Genomic DNA, 16,031 nt, shown 5'->3' on the forward strand with positions numbered 1-16,031 from the left:
CAAAACTTTTGCAGTAGGAGGTTGCAGCACATGGGAAGAGGATCCACATGTGACTAGAATGCTGCGGTTCACCAATAACCAAAATCCCAACATCAATCATGATATACTATTCCTAGGGGTTGCAGTGCTTCCGATTCCTGTGCGTACACCCCATCGAGCGATTTGGTCTAACTAATGCCTTGCCTGCATAGTCTATCTATGCTAGGAGATGCTGCCTTAGAATCGGTATCTAAGCAGGAGGAACACTGGGAGGTTTGGACTAACCTTCTAGGCCAGGCATGACCAAACTGCGTCCCTCCAGCTGTTGTGAAACTACACATCCCAGCATGCCTTGCCACAGTTTTAGCATTCCCTAATGGCAAAACTGTGGCAAGGCATGATGGGACTTGTAGTTTCACAACATCTGGAAGGACATAGTTTGGAAATGCCTGTTATGTGATTTTAACTATCTAGTCAAAATCTCACCATATGTGCACCCCTTTAGCAATCCCATTATTCTGTGATCAATGCTCCGGATACCATGCTTGTACCTACAGGTCATACAGACTGCTAACGTAATGCAGCCGGGATGGAGCGCTTTCAGTCATGAGGCATACAATGAACTGCTTACAAAAGCCACAAAACAAACTTTCCTTGTAAAGAAACCATTGCACATGGATTATTCAGAGATGGAAATACAATTTTTCCATCATTTCTAACCCTAGAGAAACACCAATCCGTGACCACAGCACCCAGACTTCCTGACCTCGTTTAAAGGATTTTTAAAAGGATCTAACTTTAGAAACCAAAAGAAATAAAAAGAAGTGTAAAAAAAAAAAAGTTGCCGGGACGGAAAAGTATGTTGACTCAACCAAAGACACTAAAATGACGGAAAGCAGAGGCCAGACACCTCTGGCAACAGAAGAATTATTGTGAGCAAATGTCCAAGTTATTCCCAAGGGATGCCACATGCCAACATAATGCCTTGTAGATCAATATAGGTAGCAAACAGTAAAAAAAGTTTCTATAGACCATGTACCATGTGCGTTTTTAGCTGCGTATAGCGGCTAAACCAGCCTAAACTAATCAGCGTGACTAGAAAAGTGCAACTTGGGTGCCCATCGTGCTAAATTGAGCAACAATTGAATTACTTCATTGGGCACCATCTAGTTGCAGAAGTGGGAAAGGACAATCGAGTTACCACTCGTTGTACAATAAATGTACATATTTAATTTATTTATTGAAAAGCTTTTCTGGGATACAACCCATCTGGGTCTCCTCAAACTTATCCCACCGGAAACAGCGACTAAGGCAGTCGGGTAGCCACAACAACGACATATACAGACGACTGGCACCTAGAATAGCGGAGTGGGATATTACATGTGGTAGGTCACTCACCTCACATTACCTCCCTTACTACAATGCCAGCAATGGATGGTGCTCTAAGGTAGCATGGTTTTTAGCAAAGCGGCGCTACCACCTGCAGAAAATGTATTGCAATAGTGTTCATTCTAGCACTCTGCATCTTTTTAAACCCGTGCAGTGCCTCTTCCCTGCCTGGGGTGTCTCTCTCTGCTGTCATGCTTTTAACACAGTGTGGTCTGTACTTCAGCACAGATATGCAGACCAGACCTGTGGTAGAAGCACCACAACAATGGGCAACACCCCAGGCAGGGAAGAGGAACTGCATGGGTTTTGAAAGATGCAGGGTTCTAAAATGATCACTAAATATCAAATAACCCCCAATACCCTCTTTTCTACAGGCAGCGTTTTCATGCTCCCTGCACTATATACAATTGATTTCAGAGAGCAGCATTGTGTGCCACCCAAGGACAGCCAAAATGAACGACTCTTGAGACCAATTCAATTGTTCATTGGGCACCTGATAAATGTTTTTCCCCTCTTAATTCATGTGGAGCGGGTGTGCAATTGCTTGGGCACCCACGGTTGTATCAAGCCAAAAAGTGCTGGGTTTACCATTTAAAATGGTCTACACCTGAGTAAAGTGTTTTTGCATCCAAATGGGTTATTCTGTACTAATATATGGTGCCACAAGTTTTCCACAGAACCGAAGTATAAACAAATGAGCAAAACAAGGAAAGTGACTTAAGCTGACCATACATATATGGCACAAATAATCGATTTTGACGGGTCATGTGATTGTGTGCACATTGTAAAGTATTTTGGGGTGATGCGCGGTCCTGAGGGTCAAGTGGTCGCTCAACTGATCATATGTGTTGCATGTATGTTCAGTCAAGATGGCTCGCGGTCGTAAGTGTTACGATCGCGCAATCGGTCCTACGACCTGCACGCTCTGGTCCGGTGAGGAGCGCTGATGTACGCTTTATCACTGGCCACCACCTCTCGTCTTCTGTTATTATCAGCAAATGAGTGAAGGGATGGATGGCTTTCCATAGCGGCCTGCTATGGAAAGTCACCGTCCCCCTGTGAAAAAAATCACTGGCCAAGAAAAAAAAAAAACGCCCTGTGTGTATGCACCTTATCTAGTAGTTACAAATCATACTGACCCAATTTGTATTCAGAGTTCGATGAGGTTGCATGCACACTATGGGCACGGATTCTGAGTTTAGTGCATAGGAGCGAGTTACTTTGTACCTGGGACCAACCAGGTATGTTGCAATGCAAGGGTTTTTAAGCATGCAGTATAAATACAGGCTGCCGAGTTGCATGTAGCCAATAAACGCTGAACAGATATTTTTAATCAGAAATTTAGATTTCAGTTTAGACACATCCCCAAACTACATCTCTATGATCATAAAAGTGTGTACCCTACTTACTGAGGTGTATCCAATGCTGCCGGTGATGGGGTTTGTACGGCGAGGATTGCTGAAAACAAGCCATCCTAGACGTCAAACACCCGCTATCCCCGGCTTCTCAACGTATTAAAGGTTATAGCAAAATCCTTGCCATCAGATTCCCTTAAATGGCGAGGTTTGCAGCAAATGCAGGGAGTCTGCCACATTTGGGCACATTAGCGGTTTCCACCTCACTGAAAAGAAGCAGCGATGTGGAAACGGCGAGTGAAGGGGGGTACTTATATACTGACGGCGGCCTGTCGGCAATGCTCCCAATCAGCAGAGCGGTCTCCCCCAGCCTGACCTCCTACAATACCAGTACACACAGCAATAGATATCGCTCACTGTGTAAGGGATTCTTCACGACTGGGCATTCGCGCCAATCAATATTAAACAGTACATAAGATGCGACCTCATGTTCCCAGCCAATGCAGGAGCGTTAAAATCCTTTTATTGCTCAGCACTCTTGCATTGATACAGCGTTCACATCTGCACAATCATCTCGCCCCCATTTTTTGCTGTTCTCCAACTTCGTTACCCGATCTGCAACATTTGTACTGATTACTGTCAGATTACAGCCACACATCCATTCCTGGCTCTGGATATAAATCGACAGGTGACGTCAGAGGCTTTGGAGTCTCCCAAGCCGGCCTCTATCCTGACACAGCAGAAGGAAACATTCAGTGAGCATGGCGCTACTACCGAGGTCCAGGGCTGCTGAGAGCATCCGTGCCACAGTGGTTTTACTCTCTGGCAGATAATCGCCCTCACGAAACTGATCTGATTTTTTTGGCACAGCGTTATTGATGCTGTGAATTGTTCCGTTGCATTCTCATCAATATTTTATCAACCCTTTAAAACGGTTGAGTCCACTAGGTACAAAAAGGGTGAAATCCATGGGACGCCATACGCTGTTCTAGAATGCCCACTGACGTTGCTAGTTTTACTTTGAAAATTTTGGGTACTTGTATATTATCACGGCGCCCACGATGTGCATCGTAGGGCAGTTAATCGCATCGCATGCCGTATAGCGGCATGCGATGCGATGAATTTATTAATTGTACAAGCACCCTGATGGGTGCTTACAATGTGAAATCCCCCCCCCCATTGTCAACGCCACCCCCAGAATCAACGCCAACCCGAAGCGTGGCAAGCACAGCGAGCCCGCGACATCCACCATCAACACAGGTACAGAAGTCTAACTCGCCCAGCCTGGGAAACATTCACACGGTAATGTTATTGCGGATGTTCCTTGCAAACAGACATTGTACTGTACACTAACACAGCCCATATTCTGAGTCACACGGGTCTTACACACCGCACCACCCCCCCCCTAATATTACGATAACTTACACTTGCTCCATTCAAGGTGCAGAAGAATTTGGGATCCATTCTGCATACGGACAACATAGATTAAAGTGTGTCTCTACCCAATGCATCCATATTATTGCCTCATAGTTCCCACATGATACGGTTGCTAGGTCACCACTATGAAGGTCGACAAACATTAGGTCGAAATTCATTTTTCACGTTTTTTATTTATTTTTTCAAAATGTGTGGTATTTCATTCCCTACCATCCACTAGGGTGTGCCGAGCTCAGCGAGGCACGGTACCCGAAGCATGGCGAGCGGACGTGGTGCAAATACGTTGTCCGTATCAACTTACGTCAAAATAAAATAAAAAAATATGTGAAAAACTCATGTCGACCTTAATGTATGCCAAGCCTATGACCCATTAACACAAAGAAACCCCCACCTGATGGAGAGACTGGGAATTGCCCGTACTCTGCTGTGGCCCATAACACACAACTCAGAATCAGACCTTCTATGAATAAACATTGCATATACATTAATAAAGAATATCCCCAGAATGACGACCGAGCTGCTTATTCCATCTCATTAGGACGGGTATCGAGGAAGACGAGGCGACACATGTAAAAGCATCGCAGTGGATTCTGAAGGGGCAACCGGTGCATAAGAAAATTGCTGGCGTCAAGATGATTTTTCCTTAAAAATCGATAAGCGTAACAGTAAGCAGCAGCGAATGAAGCGTTCTGTGGGAGAGATAAAGTGAGGAGTCCGGTCTCTGCATCGCTCAATGGATGTTCCCAGGCTCCATGAGTGCACCCCCGGTGCTCCCAGCAGCCATCTGATCAGGAACCTGGGAGCAGGAGATGCATGTCTGATGGCTTTACAAGCTTCATTCTGGCTTCTTATGAACCACTGGAGACCAGAAAGTTGTACTGAAAGTTTCCAAGCTAATAAATTCCATCACTGCAGGATAACGTAGATACAGAGACAGCAGCCTGTACAGAGAGGCACCAGCACAGAACAGGAGAACAATGATAACACACACGATTCTATCATTCTGGTGTAAAGGTTTCATGCCCAGGGAGCACAAAGGGTGCAATACACATAAGTTACTGTAATGGACATGAGCAGGCTGTCATGCAGAGCTTTCCTTCCACCTGTGAATGAGGGAAGATTGGGAGATAGAGGTGTATAATGGTGTGAACAGGCCCATGAGTCACTGGGTGAGCTAAGCAGCAGCAGCAGCAGCACCTCTTCACCCCTGGTGGCAGCAGAAGCAGACAGAAATGCACATTACAGGTATATTATATATAGGGAAGCGCGACTGTGGGATGCACATGGGGTGATAGATATGTAGCAACGTACTGCTCCCAGCGTAATACATTGCCTCCATGTTCCTGATGAGCTTTGCTACCCCCCAACCATCCCTATTCCCCCCGCCCCCCTTCCACCTTATATTATTCTCAAATACCCCAAGACAGTATTAACGGCTGGACTACGGTTTTTAAAATTCATCCAAATTGGCATCCAAAGAGGAGATTAAACAAACACGCAGTAAAGGCGGCACTCCTGGACATCAAACAAAGTCACATGAACTTCTACGTTTACTTCAACCGCCATCAGGAATAGCGCTGCCGGGCGATCTGTGCAGCTGCAGTGATGTGTGCGTCCCCTGTTGTTCAACAGACTCCCTATCCAACGCTAACACGTTTCGGGTGGAGCAGAATGCGGGACGGAGCTTTGGATGTGATGCAATCTAGACCAAAACGCACAGTGCTCATCGCAGCATTAAAGTTTGTGCAAATGCGGACACTAGACAAAAATGTCTAGTGTCCGTGAGTCTTTAAAATACTGACATCTGCTGGCAGAGAGTGAAACTACGGAGGAAAATTTACTAAGATGTGTATTCTACTTCACATTTGTGATGTTGCTATGGGCAACCAATCAGAATCTACTTCTTATTAATTTAGCACCCTCTAGAAGACAGTAGACAGGATCTGATTGGTTGCGAAGTAGAATACACATCTTAGTAAATTTTCCCCTACATCTCTTTCTCACACATGCACAAACAAAGAAGGTAGCACACCTACTTTGCCACCAGTCTGGAACTAAAAAAAAATCTCGCTAAGCTGCTACAGGCAGGAGAAACCATTGAATGAAAGCCATAAATGATACATGGAGTACAGTCACATGTCTGTTACTTATTATTTACATTCATTTCAGGATATTCCTGAATACCAATCACCGTGAATAATAAAGGTTAGTACATAGTGAACAGTTCCTGCACTAGGGAGTGCAATAGTGAATGAATACGGACTGGTATCGGGGACCAGTACGAACCGCCAATAATAAAGGTTAGTACATAGGGGTTTATTCTAGTTCATTCTTTCTGACAAAATCCTTCTTAGATGGACAAAACCATGTGCACTGCAGGGGGGCAGATGTAACATGTGCAGAGAGAATTAGATTTGGGTGAGTTATTTTGTTTCTGTGCAGGGAAAATACTGACTGCATGATTTTACACTTCAATATAGATCTCACTTTGAAGAAAAACCCCACCCAAATCTAATTCTCTCTGCACAAGTTACATCTGCCCCACCCGCAGTGCACATGGTTTTGTCCATCTAAGAAGGATTTTGTCAGAAAGAATGGACTAGAACAGGGACCGGCAACTGGCGGACCGCGGTCCATCTCCGGACCGCGGACGCCAGATTTCCGGACCCCACAGTTATCAGGGGAAGTGAGACATGACGTCTCCTTCCCCTGACGAGCGAGCAAGCTATCACATGGGCGGCGGCTGAAGACGCGCCCAGCGTGATCAGCGGGAGACGCTGCCCTTCAACCTCCTTCCCTCCCACCCGCACGCCCGCCGAGTGAAGCACCTGTGCCAGGGGGAGAAGTCTGCCCTTCGACCTCCTTCCCTCCCACCCGCACGCCGAGTGAAGGACCTGACGCCACGCTGCACCCCACGCATGAGCAGGGGCTGTCAAGCGCGGGCTGTCTCAGCGATCCCCGTCCACTGCTGGAGAGAGGTGCATTTTTTAAAAGGTGAGCAGAATGTGCCTTCATTGTCCCCGTATTGCCAGCATTGTCCCTGTTTTCAATACAGGGACAATGCTGCCAATACAGGGACAATGCTGGCAATACAGTGTATTGTCCTTGTATTGCCAGCATCGTGCCCGTATTGCCAGCATCGTGCCCGTATTGCCAGCATCGTGCCCGTATTGCCAGCATTGTGCCCATATTGCCAGCATTGTCCCCGTATTGCCAGCATTGTTCTTGTATTGCCAGCATTGTGCCCATATTGCCAGCATTGTGCCCATATTGCCAGCATTGTCCTTGTATTGGCAGCATTGTGCCCATATTGCCAGCATTGTCCTTGTATTGCCAGCATTGTGCTCATAGTGCCAGCATTGTGCCCGTATTGCCAGCATTGTGCCCGTATTGCCAGCATTGTGCCCATATTGCCAGCATTGTGCCCGTATTGCCAGCATTGTGCCCGTATTGCCAGCATTTTGCTTATATTGCCAGCATTGTCCTTGTATTGCCAGCATTGTCCCCGTATTGCCAGCATTGTTCTTGTATTTCCAGCATTGTGCCCATATTGCCAGCATTGTGCCCGTATTGCCAGCATTGTGCCCGTATTGCCAGCATTGTGCCCGTATTGCCAGCATTGTCCTTGTATTGGCAGCATTGTGCCCATATTGCCAGCATTGTCCTTGTATTGGCAGCATTGTCCTTGTATTGCCAGCATTGTCCTTGTATTGCCAGCATTGTGCCTGTATTGCCAGCATTGTGCCCATATTGCCAGCATTGTACACATATTGCCAGCCTTTTGTCCTTGTATTGGCAGCATTGTCCTTGTATTGCCAGCATTGTCCTTGTATTGCCAGCAGTGTCCCCGTATTGCCAGCATTGTGCCCATATTGCCAGCATTGTGCCCGTATTGCCAGCATTGTCCTTGTATTTCCAGCATTGTGCCTGTATTGCCAGCATTGTGCCCGTATTGCCAGCATTGTCCTTGTATTGCCAGCATTGTCCTTGTATTGGCAGCATTGTGCCCATATTGCCAGCATTGTCCTTGTATTGGCAGCATTGTCCTTGTATTGCCAGCATTGTCCTTGTATTGCCAGCATTGTCCCCGTATTGCCAGCATTGTGCCCGTATTGCCAGCATTGTGCCCGTATTACCAGCATTGTCCTTGTATTTCCAGCATTGTGCCCGTATTACCAGCATTTTCCTTGTATTGCCAGCATTGTCCCCGTATTGCCAGCATTGTCCCCGTATTGCCAGCATTGTCATTGTATTGGCAACATTGTGCCCGTATGGGCAGCATTGTGCCCGTATTGCCAGCATTGTCATTGTATTTGCAGCATTGTCCCCGTATTGGCAGCATTGTCCCCGTATTGCCAGCATTGCCCCTGTATTGCCAGCATTGTGCCCGTATTGGCAGCATTTTTTGGACCTCGACCAAAATTATTTCAAACTTCCGGACTCCATCAAAAATTACTTGCCTACCCCTGGACTAGAATAACCCCCATAGTGAACAGTTTCTGCACTAGGGAGTGCAATAGTGAATGAATACGGACTGGTATCGGGGACCAGTGCGAACGCCCAATGTGTACAATAAACAGCACAGTAAACATGACATAATATGAGTGTTGAAAGTTTGCCCAAAGCTTCTGGAAGATCACAGTATCCATTCATTCGCATGGTGGGCACAGCGGGTGCCCCATTGTAATTATTGGTTGTCAGTCTTCACCAACAAAGCAAAAAGCTAACCTATTATTTTCCTAATAAAGAGCATAAGCAGAGTTCCAAGGTCACTCCCAACGGCCAAAGTGTCATCTATCCTCATTAGGCACAGCGACATACATTACTATTAAACACAGACACACGCCAGACACATATTGGTCGGGGAAGTGATAAAGTGATTATATAATGCAGTAGTTATTATTCTACGGTTATCTGTCTGTGGCTTATAATCACCCACACGCTGGGCCATAGGTATTAAGGAGCAACAAATTCCACGTACTTTGTATACATTATATGCGACTAGTAGTCACATTTCCATATTAATAGAACATTAACATATCATTAAAAAAAGTGACAATTTTGTTTGCAGAATCATACAGAAAGCCAATAACATTCATAAGGAAAGTACTGGAGGTATTTAAAATGGTGTTAGAGGGCTGATTTGGGCATTAAAAAAAAATATTGCAAAAAATGCTAAAAAAGCAACTTTTCATTTACTTTTATAGGAAACAAAAAAAAATGCATACATTTTTTTTTCAAAGACATGCTTTGAGGGTACTTTGGGTTGAATAGAAAACAAAATTATATAAAAAAAAAAAAAGAATTTTCGGAAAGCACTGTAAAGATTAATTTTGCGTTCATTTGAGGCCATTTATTTTTAAACCCCCCAAAATGATATGTAATTATTGGACTAATTAAGCAAATTGGAAACATCAAATTGTCTAATTAGTCAAGGGGGGGTCCAAGGGGGTTCAGCATGGTTCCCAACATTTTAACCTATAAAATCTCTACTTGAGTTTGAAGAAACTCAGGGAGCCCGAGGTGTGCTCCCACCACCACCAGTGACGTGACTAAACGCATGCACAGGGGGCAGCCGTACGAACGTGTGGGCCCTCTCCCAAAGGAGAAAGGCCCCATGGTTCCCCTAACCCCCCTCAACCATAAGGCCGAGGAAGGGAAAAAAGGGATCGGTGGGTCCTCTTCGCCGAAGCTCAGAGGGACCCGCGTTTCCTCCACCCCCGGAAGGGTTTCGGACGGTGGGTCCTCCGCACCCGAAGGTTTGGAGAGACCCGCTTAGGCTTCCCTCCGCCTTGCGGCTCGGGGTTGCCCTCGAGGGAACCGGGACTCTCCCCAAAAGGTGAAGAGTCCCAGTCACGTTTGGGGAACGGAAGGCCTGTTAGGGACAGCCGCACTACCCAAATGAAAAAACGTGACAAACTAACGAAAAACGTGAAGTGCAAAACGTGCAAATCATAAAAAGAAAAGAATAAGGCCCTAGCCAGAAGGCCGGGGGGGGGGTGTGAAAAATTGTCCTACCCCATCCAAAAGGACAGGGTAAGGACGTGAAGCGCTAACCTAAAGGGAAGTGCGCAGTGCAAGTGCCATTCGTGCAAGGTGACTTGGGATCACCCGTGCATGTCCGGCACCCCCGAGTTTCCCCGGGGGCACAGTGCAGCCTCGGACTCCAGGCAGCCAGCCAGTCAGCGTCCGACCAAGTGTTTCTCCGTCTCAGCAGCAGGCACTTTCCAGCCCCTGGCATGGGAATGGGTACTCCACTGGGCCTTTCGAAAGACTCCCTTAGGGGCTGCACCCCCTCCGGAAGAGCAATCTACTCAGTCCCAGTGTTTCTCCGCTCCCAGGGTTAAGGTACTAAGCTGGGCCTTTCGCGGTCTCCCCATCAGAGGCTACGAACCTCTGGAACAGGAGCCATCTACTCAGTCCCAACCTTTCTCCGCTCCCTGGGATTGGATACTAGACTGAGCCTTTCGCTGACTCATCCTTCGGGGGCTACAAACCCCGTCAAGAGAGTCAAACTACTAGGCCCAGTGTTTCTCCCCCCCTCCTACCAGTGGGTTTACGGAGCCTCCTACCACTGGCAGAGGTGAAGATACTTAGTGAGACTTTTCACTACTCCCGGGAAAAAACAGAGGGGTCCCACACCCTCCGCCCATCAGAGCAGCTACTCAGTCCCACCTTTCTCTATTCTCTGCCAGAGGCCAGTCCATACCAACTGATAAGAACAGATACTACACTTGATCTTAGCCAAAAGGAAAATCTCTACTATCTCTGCAAACTGAGAAATGCGCATTCACACAGACTGGCTCAATGAGAATTTCTAACTGGATTGCAAAATGAATTCACACTACAAAATTTGTGGAGAAAACGGCACCTCGCACTCTGCAACTTGCACGTCAATGGATTGACCCCTTAGATTATGCCCCTGATGAATTGCAAAACATAAATAGAAAAAAAAAAAAAAAAAAAAAACACAGCGAAACATATGACCCCATGGTGATTCTGCCCACCTATTGGAGAGTATACATTTATTCATATATAACTCTGTATTCAAACCATTCATCCTTTACCGACATGGACGGCAGCCAGTGGTCGCTATCCATATATCTGTCATACAACAGAGTCAAGGGACAATTATGTCAGTCTGCGCACAGGCCTAAGTAGCTGGAGGAATAGATGTACAGTATAAGCAACACTGCCGACTAGCAATATGGCAAAACGGGTGACACTGATGTCATAGAAAACAGCGCACACTTGGTTTATTGTGGAGAGTATATAGAAGTTCGATGGGGGGGATGAAAGTCAGCTAATGAAATGATTACCTGCATATTACATTCATACCACACATCAAAGCGTGCCAGTACTACTGAGTCAACGTCAGCCCAAAACAAACCTTTCTTGTAAAATAAAATTTAATTATAATTAAAATAAATAGAGCACACACACACAAACACACTTTGACTGCAGCAACCTCCAGTGTATGTGTTGTACCTTACAATGCAATAACTACACACACACACACTGCTTTGTGTTCAGGTTGCAAAGATAACGTGACAGAAATGGTCCGCCGTGCCCCCTGACCCCTGGCTTCTGGCAGAAATACACTTCTTTGTCCCTGTGATTTCACACGACAATACAGGACCTATTAATTACACCAGCCATTTATGGAGGTAGGGAAAGGCTGGGAGCACGCACAGGCCTTGAAATGTGATTTCTTTCTTTTTTTTTTTCTCCTTCCTTTTACAGGTTGCTACATGTTCCCCCTTCTGTCATCCATGCGGCTAAGCTTTGTTATAATGCACTGGTTGCTGCGACTGGGAACGCCCCACAGGAGAGGGTAGGAGGGGGACTTTAGGTGATTCAAAAATAAATAAAAAAAAAAAACCTCAAATCCATTTACCTTCCAACATCGTAAAAGGGCCGTCGGTTACAGATAATACCGAAGGCTTGTGTCAGCCCCAAAGCACATCCCCTCAGAGAGCAGCCCCACTACCCCACAGCAGCTCTGCTAGTGCACGAGAGACTCAGTGTCCCTTTAAAAAGTATGCTAAACCCAGAGCACTGAAATGAATATGTAAAACAAGGAGTACCAGGGGGTGGAAATCAGGGCTCTGCAACACAGAGGACTAAGGATACATACACATCCATTTGTAACGCTTCATGGCACACGGATTAATACCTACATTTATCGTTTATACAATATTTTTCTTTGCTGGTCCCCGTGGATCCTGGGATTTAGGACGCAGCACATTTATTACCATGCAAGTGTATTTATAGGGGGGAAAAAAAATGAAATGCCATTTTTACAGGGTCACTAACTTCTGTAAACTGAAATGACACTGGAAATGTCACACCCCCCAAGCAGTTCCCAGGCAATAGAGGAGTTTTATTTTTAATACATAGTCATTTATTTCCGTAACAAGGAACGGTGTAACAAACCCTGCTGACGGCCAAATTATACACACACACACAGCGATGGACGGTGAGCAGAAGGTTACAGGATACAAATGAAGCCACATTATCATAATCATTATAATATAGGGTAACCCAGTGCACACAATGCAGCCCCTCGGTCCACCCATTCTGCAGCTACCTACCAATATAATATATATATATATATATATATATATATATATATATATATATATATATATACACACACACATACATACACACAGACTTTCTCCCTCCCCACCCCTTTAAACAAGTTGGAAAAAAATCTGCATAAAAGCAGTTTAATAGAATAAGCAGATTTTCAATTCATAAAATATAATTGCAGAGAATCGTGTAGCATTACATCACCAGGGTTGTACCCCCAACAATACAGTTGGACCCCGCGCAACGGTTATTGTGAAACCAATAATAATAATAGTAATAATAATGCAATGAGAACGTAGAATAATAATATAAAAAATAGTGAGGGGCAGTAAACAAGTGGGGCAGGTGCTAATAAAAAGATGGTAGATAGTTGCTCAGAGTAATAATAAACAACAACAACAAAATTATTATGCCAGGCAACAGACAGATGGGGTAAATACTAATAGGGAGCATGGGAATTCTACTACTACGAATAATAATATCAATAATAAGAGTTTGGTCCTGGCCATAATAAAAGCAGTAATAATGGGACATACAGTAGTTATTGGCTATATTAATAATAATAATTATGAATGACAATCATAATAATTATTATTAATAATAATAATAATAATAAAAGGTCTGAGGTCAGAGCGATACAGGGGGCTATCTGTAATGATGATGATAATAATATTAAGGGCATCAGGAGTACCAATAACAATAATAGGTAATAATGCTGTTAGTAATAGGAAGCTGGGGCATTAATAATTAGGGCAGATGGGTGGTGGGGTATCAGGAGTACCAATAATAATAATAATAATAATACTGGGTAATAATGCTGTTAGTAATAGGATGCTGGGGCATTAATAATAAGGGCAGATGGGTGTTGGGGTACCAGTACTACTAGTAATAATAACACTGGGTAATGGTGCAATGGTAAGGAGGGCAGATGGGTGAGGGGGTAACCCCCAGCAGTGCTAGCACTGTGTGGCCGGGTAACAGTGATGGCTGAGGGGGTATAATAGCAGCAGTATCAGGAGGACACTACAGGAGCCGCTCTCATTGTTCAGGGCAGGCAGCCCCCGGTTGCACCTGAGGTAGAGCCCGGAGGGGCCCCGTGGGCCCTCGCCCCCTGCCTGGCCGGGCAGCTCACCCCCTCCTCCGCAGCAGCAGGCTGGGTGAGGGCTGTTACCCGCTGCCAGCCTCCTCTGCTTTGCTATAGCTACCCGGAATCCGGTGTCTTTACCTCACACCCGCCCCCCCCCGCCCGCGGTAATTATAATAATCCGGAGTACTAATAAATTATGCTAAGTGGCGGCGCGTGTATGAATATGAATATGTAAAGCGCGGTAATGATTACCTGCTGCAGCCGCCGCCGCCGCCGGACTCTCATCCTGACTCGCTGCTCCTCCGTCCGCCATTTTGAATATTTTAACCAAAATCGCCCGGCCGCTGGCCCCACCCCCTCCCCCGCGCCGCCCCCCCTCGCTGCTGCTGCTGCTGCTGAGGGAGCTTCTTTTTTTTTTCTTTTTTTTTTCAACATGCAACTTTATTTAAAAGCGACAAGGCAACTACAGAGGGTGCTGCAGCTCGCTCCTCCCTCCTCCGCTGTCACTCACACAGCAGGCCGCTGCAGGTGCTCAGGGAGGCGGGGTGATGTCACTGGGAACTAGGGCTGGCACGCATGCGCGGGGTGATCCCAGGCAGGTGGCTGTGCTGCTGTTGCTGCTGTTGCTGCAGCTGCGCTACCGCTGTAACTGCGGGGGTTGTAGTAGTAGTGACTGGGCAAGTCGTGTGGAACTACAGGTGTCAGCAAGCCCTGGCAGCAGGGAAGGGGACCTGTAGACCCCTTCCAGGTGTGAATTATTAGGTCAACCTCTATTGGTCAACATTGGAAAGGTCAACATGCACTAGTTCGACACATGAACATGTCAACATGCCGCTTTTAGGTTTTTCTTATTAGTGAGGTCTAAGGTGACCTAGTGCATGTCGACCTTTTTACCATGTCGACCAATAGTCATCCTATCGACCAGATACCCCCTTCCCACTTCAGCCTGCCTGTCTGTGCTGGGATGGTGCCATGCAGCCGGGTCGTGTCAGCACATGAAAGCCTGCTATAGCCTAGCTTGTGCACAATGCTTGTGTATAATAGGCATTGTAGGTGCATTGTCAGGGCTCAGAATGGGATTGTGTGCACATGAGCCCGGGGAAACTGTCCAGTTTCCTGTGTGGTGCAGTCTGATGCTGCCTTATACACTCGCTTTCCAATTGCAATAATTGCACAAGCTCTTGCCTGCTTTTCTCCACTGCAAGTAGACAAAGGTTGATTCATGTTTAAAGCAAAAAAAAAAAAGCTAGCAACTGGGGAAAGCCATGCGGTACTTTTGTATTATCACGGCGCCCCCGATTTCCATCGCAGGTCATTGTACAACCAAAAATCGTGTCGCATAGCATCGCATGCGATATGATCGCATGCGATGCGACCGATTTTAAGTCACACATGCACCCAGATGCCTAATTTCTATGTTAAATGCCCCTCAGACCCGATTTTAGATTGTACGCCCACCCTGATGGGTAATGACTATGTTAAATGCCCCCCCATTGTTAATGCCACCCCACTATCAACACCAACCCAAAGCATGGCGAGCGCAGCGAGCCCGCGAGGGGCGGCGGTACGCGTCCTCCGACCTTTTCATACCCCCACTATCCACATCGGCGTGGAGTTGATTTTATAGTGTGGCGAGCGCAGCGAGCCACCGAGCCCGAAGCGTGGCGAGCTTAGCGGGACGCATAATACTTGTGAAGTTATGCGCTTCCCCTCGCGGGCATGCTGTGCTCGCTACGCTTCGGGCTCGGTGGCTCGCTGCGCTCACCACACTATATAAAATCAACTCCACGCCGACATGGATAGTGGGGGTATGAAAAGGTCGGAGGACACGTACCGCTGCCCCTCGCGGGCTCGCTGCGCTCGCCACGCTTCGATAGTGGGGTGGCGTTAACAATGGGGGGGGGGGGGGGCATTTAACATACTTATTACCCATCAGGGTGGGGATACAATTAAAAATCGGGTCTGGCTGGGCATTTAACCTTGAAATCGCATCGCATGCCATTATAATGGCATGCGATGCGACGCGATACTAAAAATTGTACACTCTGCCCGGGAAAAGCTTAAAATCGGTCCCATCGCATACCTTAATTAGTGGTATGCAATGCGATGGGCGCCGTGATAATACACAAGTACCAGCCATGCTGTGCTGCAGGAGGGGGGGGGCAGATGTACCTGGGCAAAACCTTGCT

The 16,031-nt window shown here is 46.5% G+C and overlaps 1 protein-coding gene across 1 annotated transcript in view; it reads right to left on the bottom strand.

The window, feature by feature from the left end:
- Nucleotides 1-14,145, bottom strand: part of POU2F1 (POU class 2 homeobox 1) — a 127,644-nt gene extending 113,499 nt beyond the window's left edge. Inside the window, exon 1 of the mRNA XM_083171588.1 lies at nt 14,095-14,145. The gene's annotated coding sequence lies outside the window, so the exon portion shown is untranslated. The remainder of the gene's footprint in view (nt 1-14,094) is intronic.
- Nucleotides 14,146-16,031: the final 1,886 nt, after the last annotated feature.

The sequence above is a fragment of the Crinia signifera genome, chromosome 2 (genome assembly GCF_055691185.1).
Source record: "Crinia signifera chromosome 2, ASM5569118v1, whole genome shotgun sequence".
NCBI classification, from domain to species: Eukaryota; Metazoa; Chordata; class Amphibia; order Anura; family Myobatrachidae; genus Crinia; species Crinia signifera.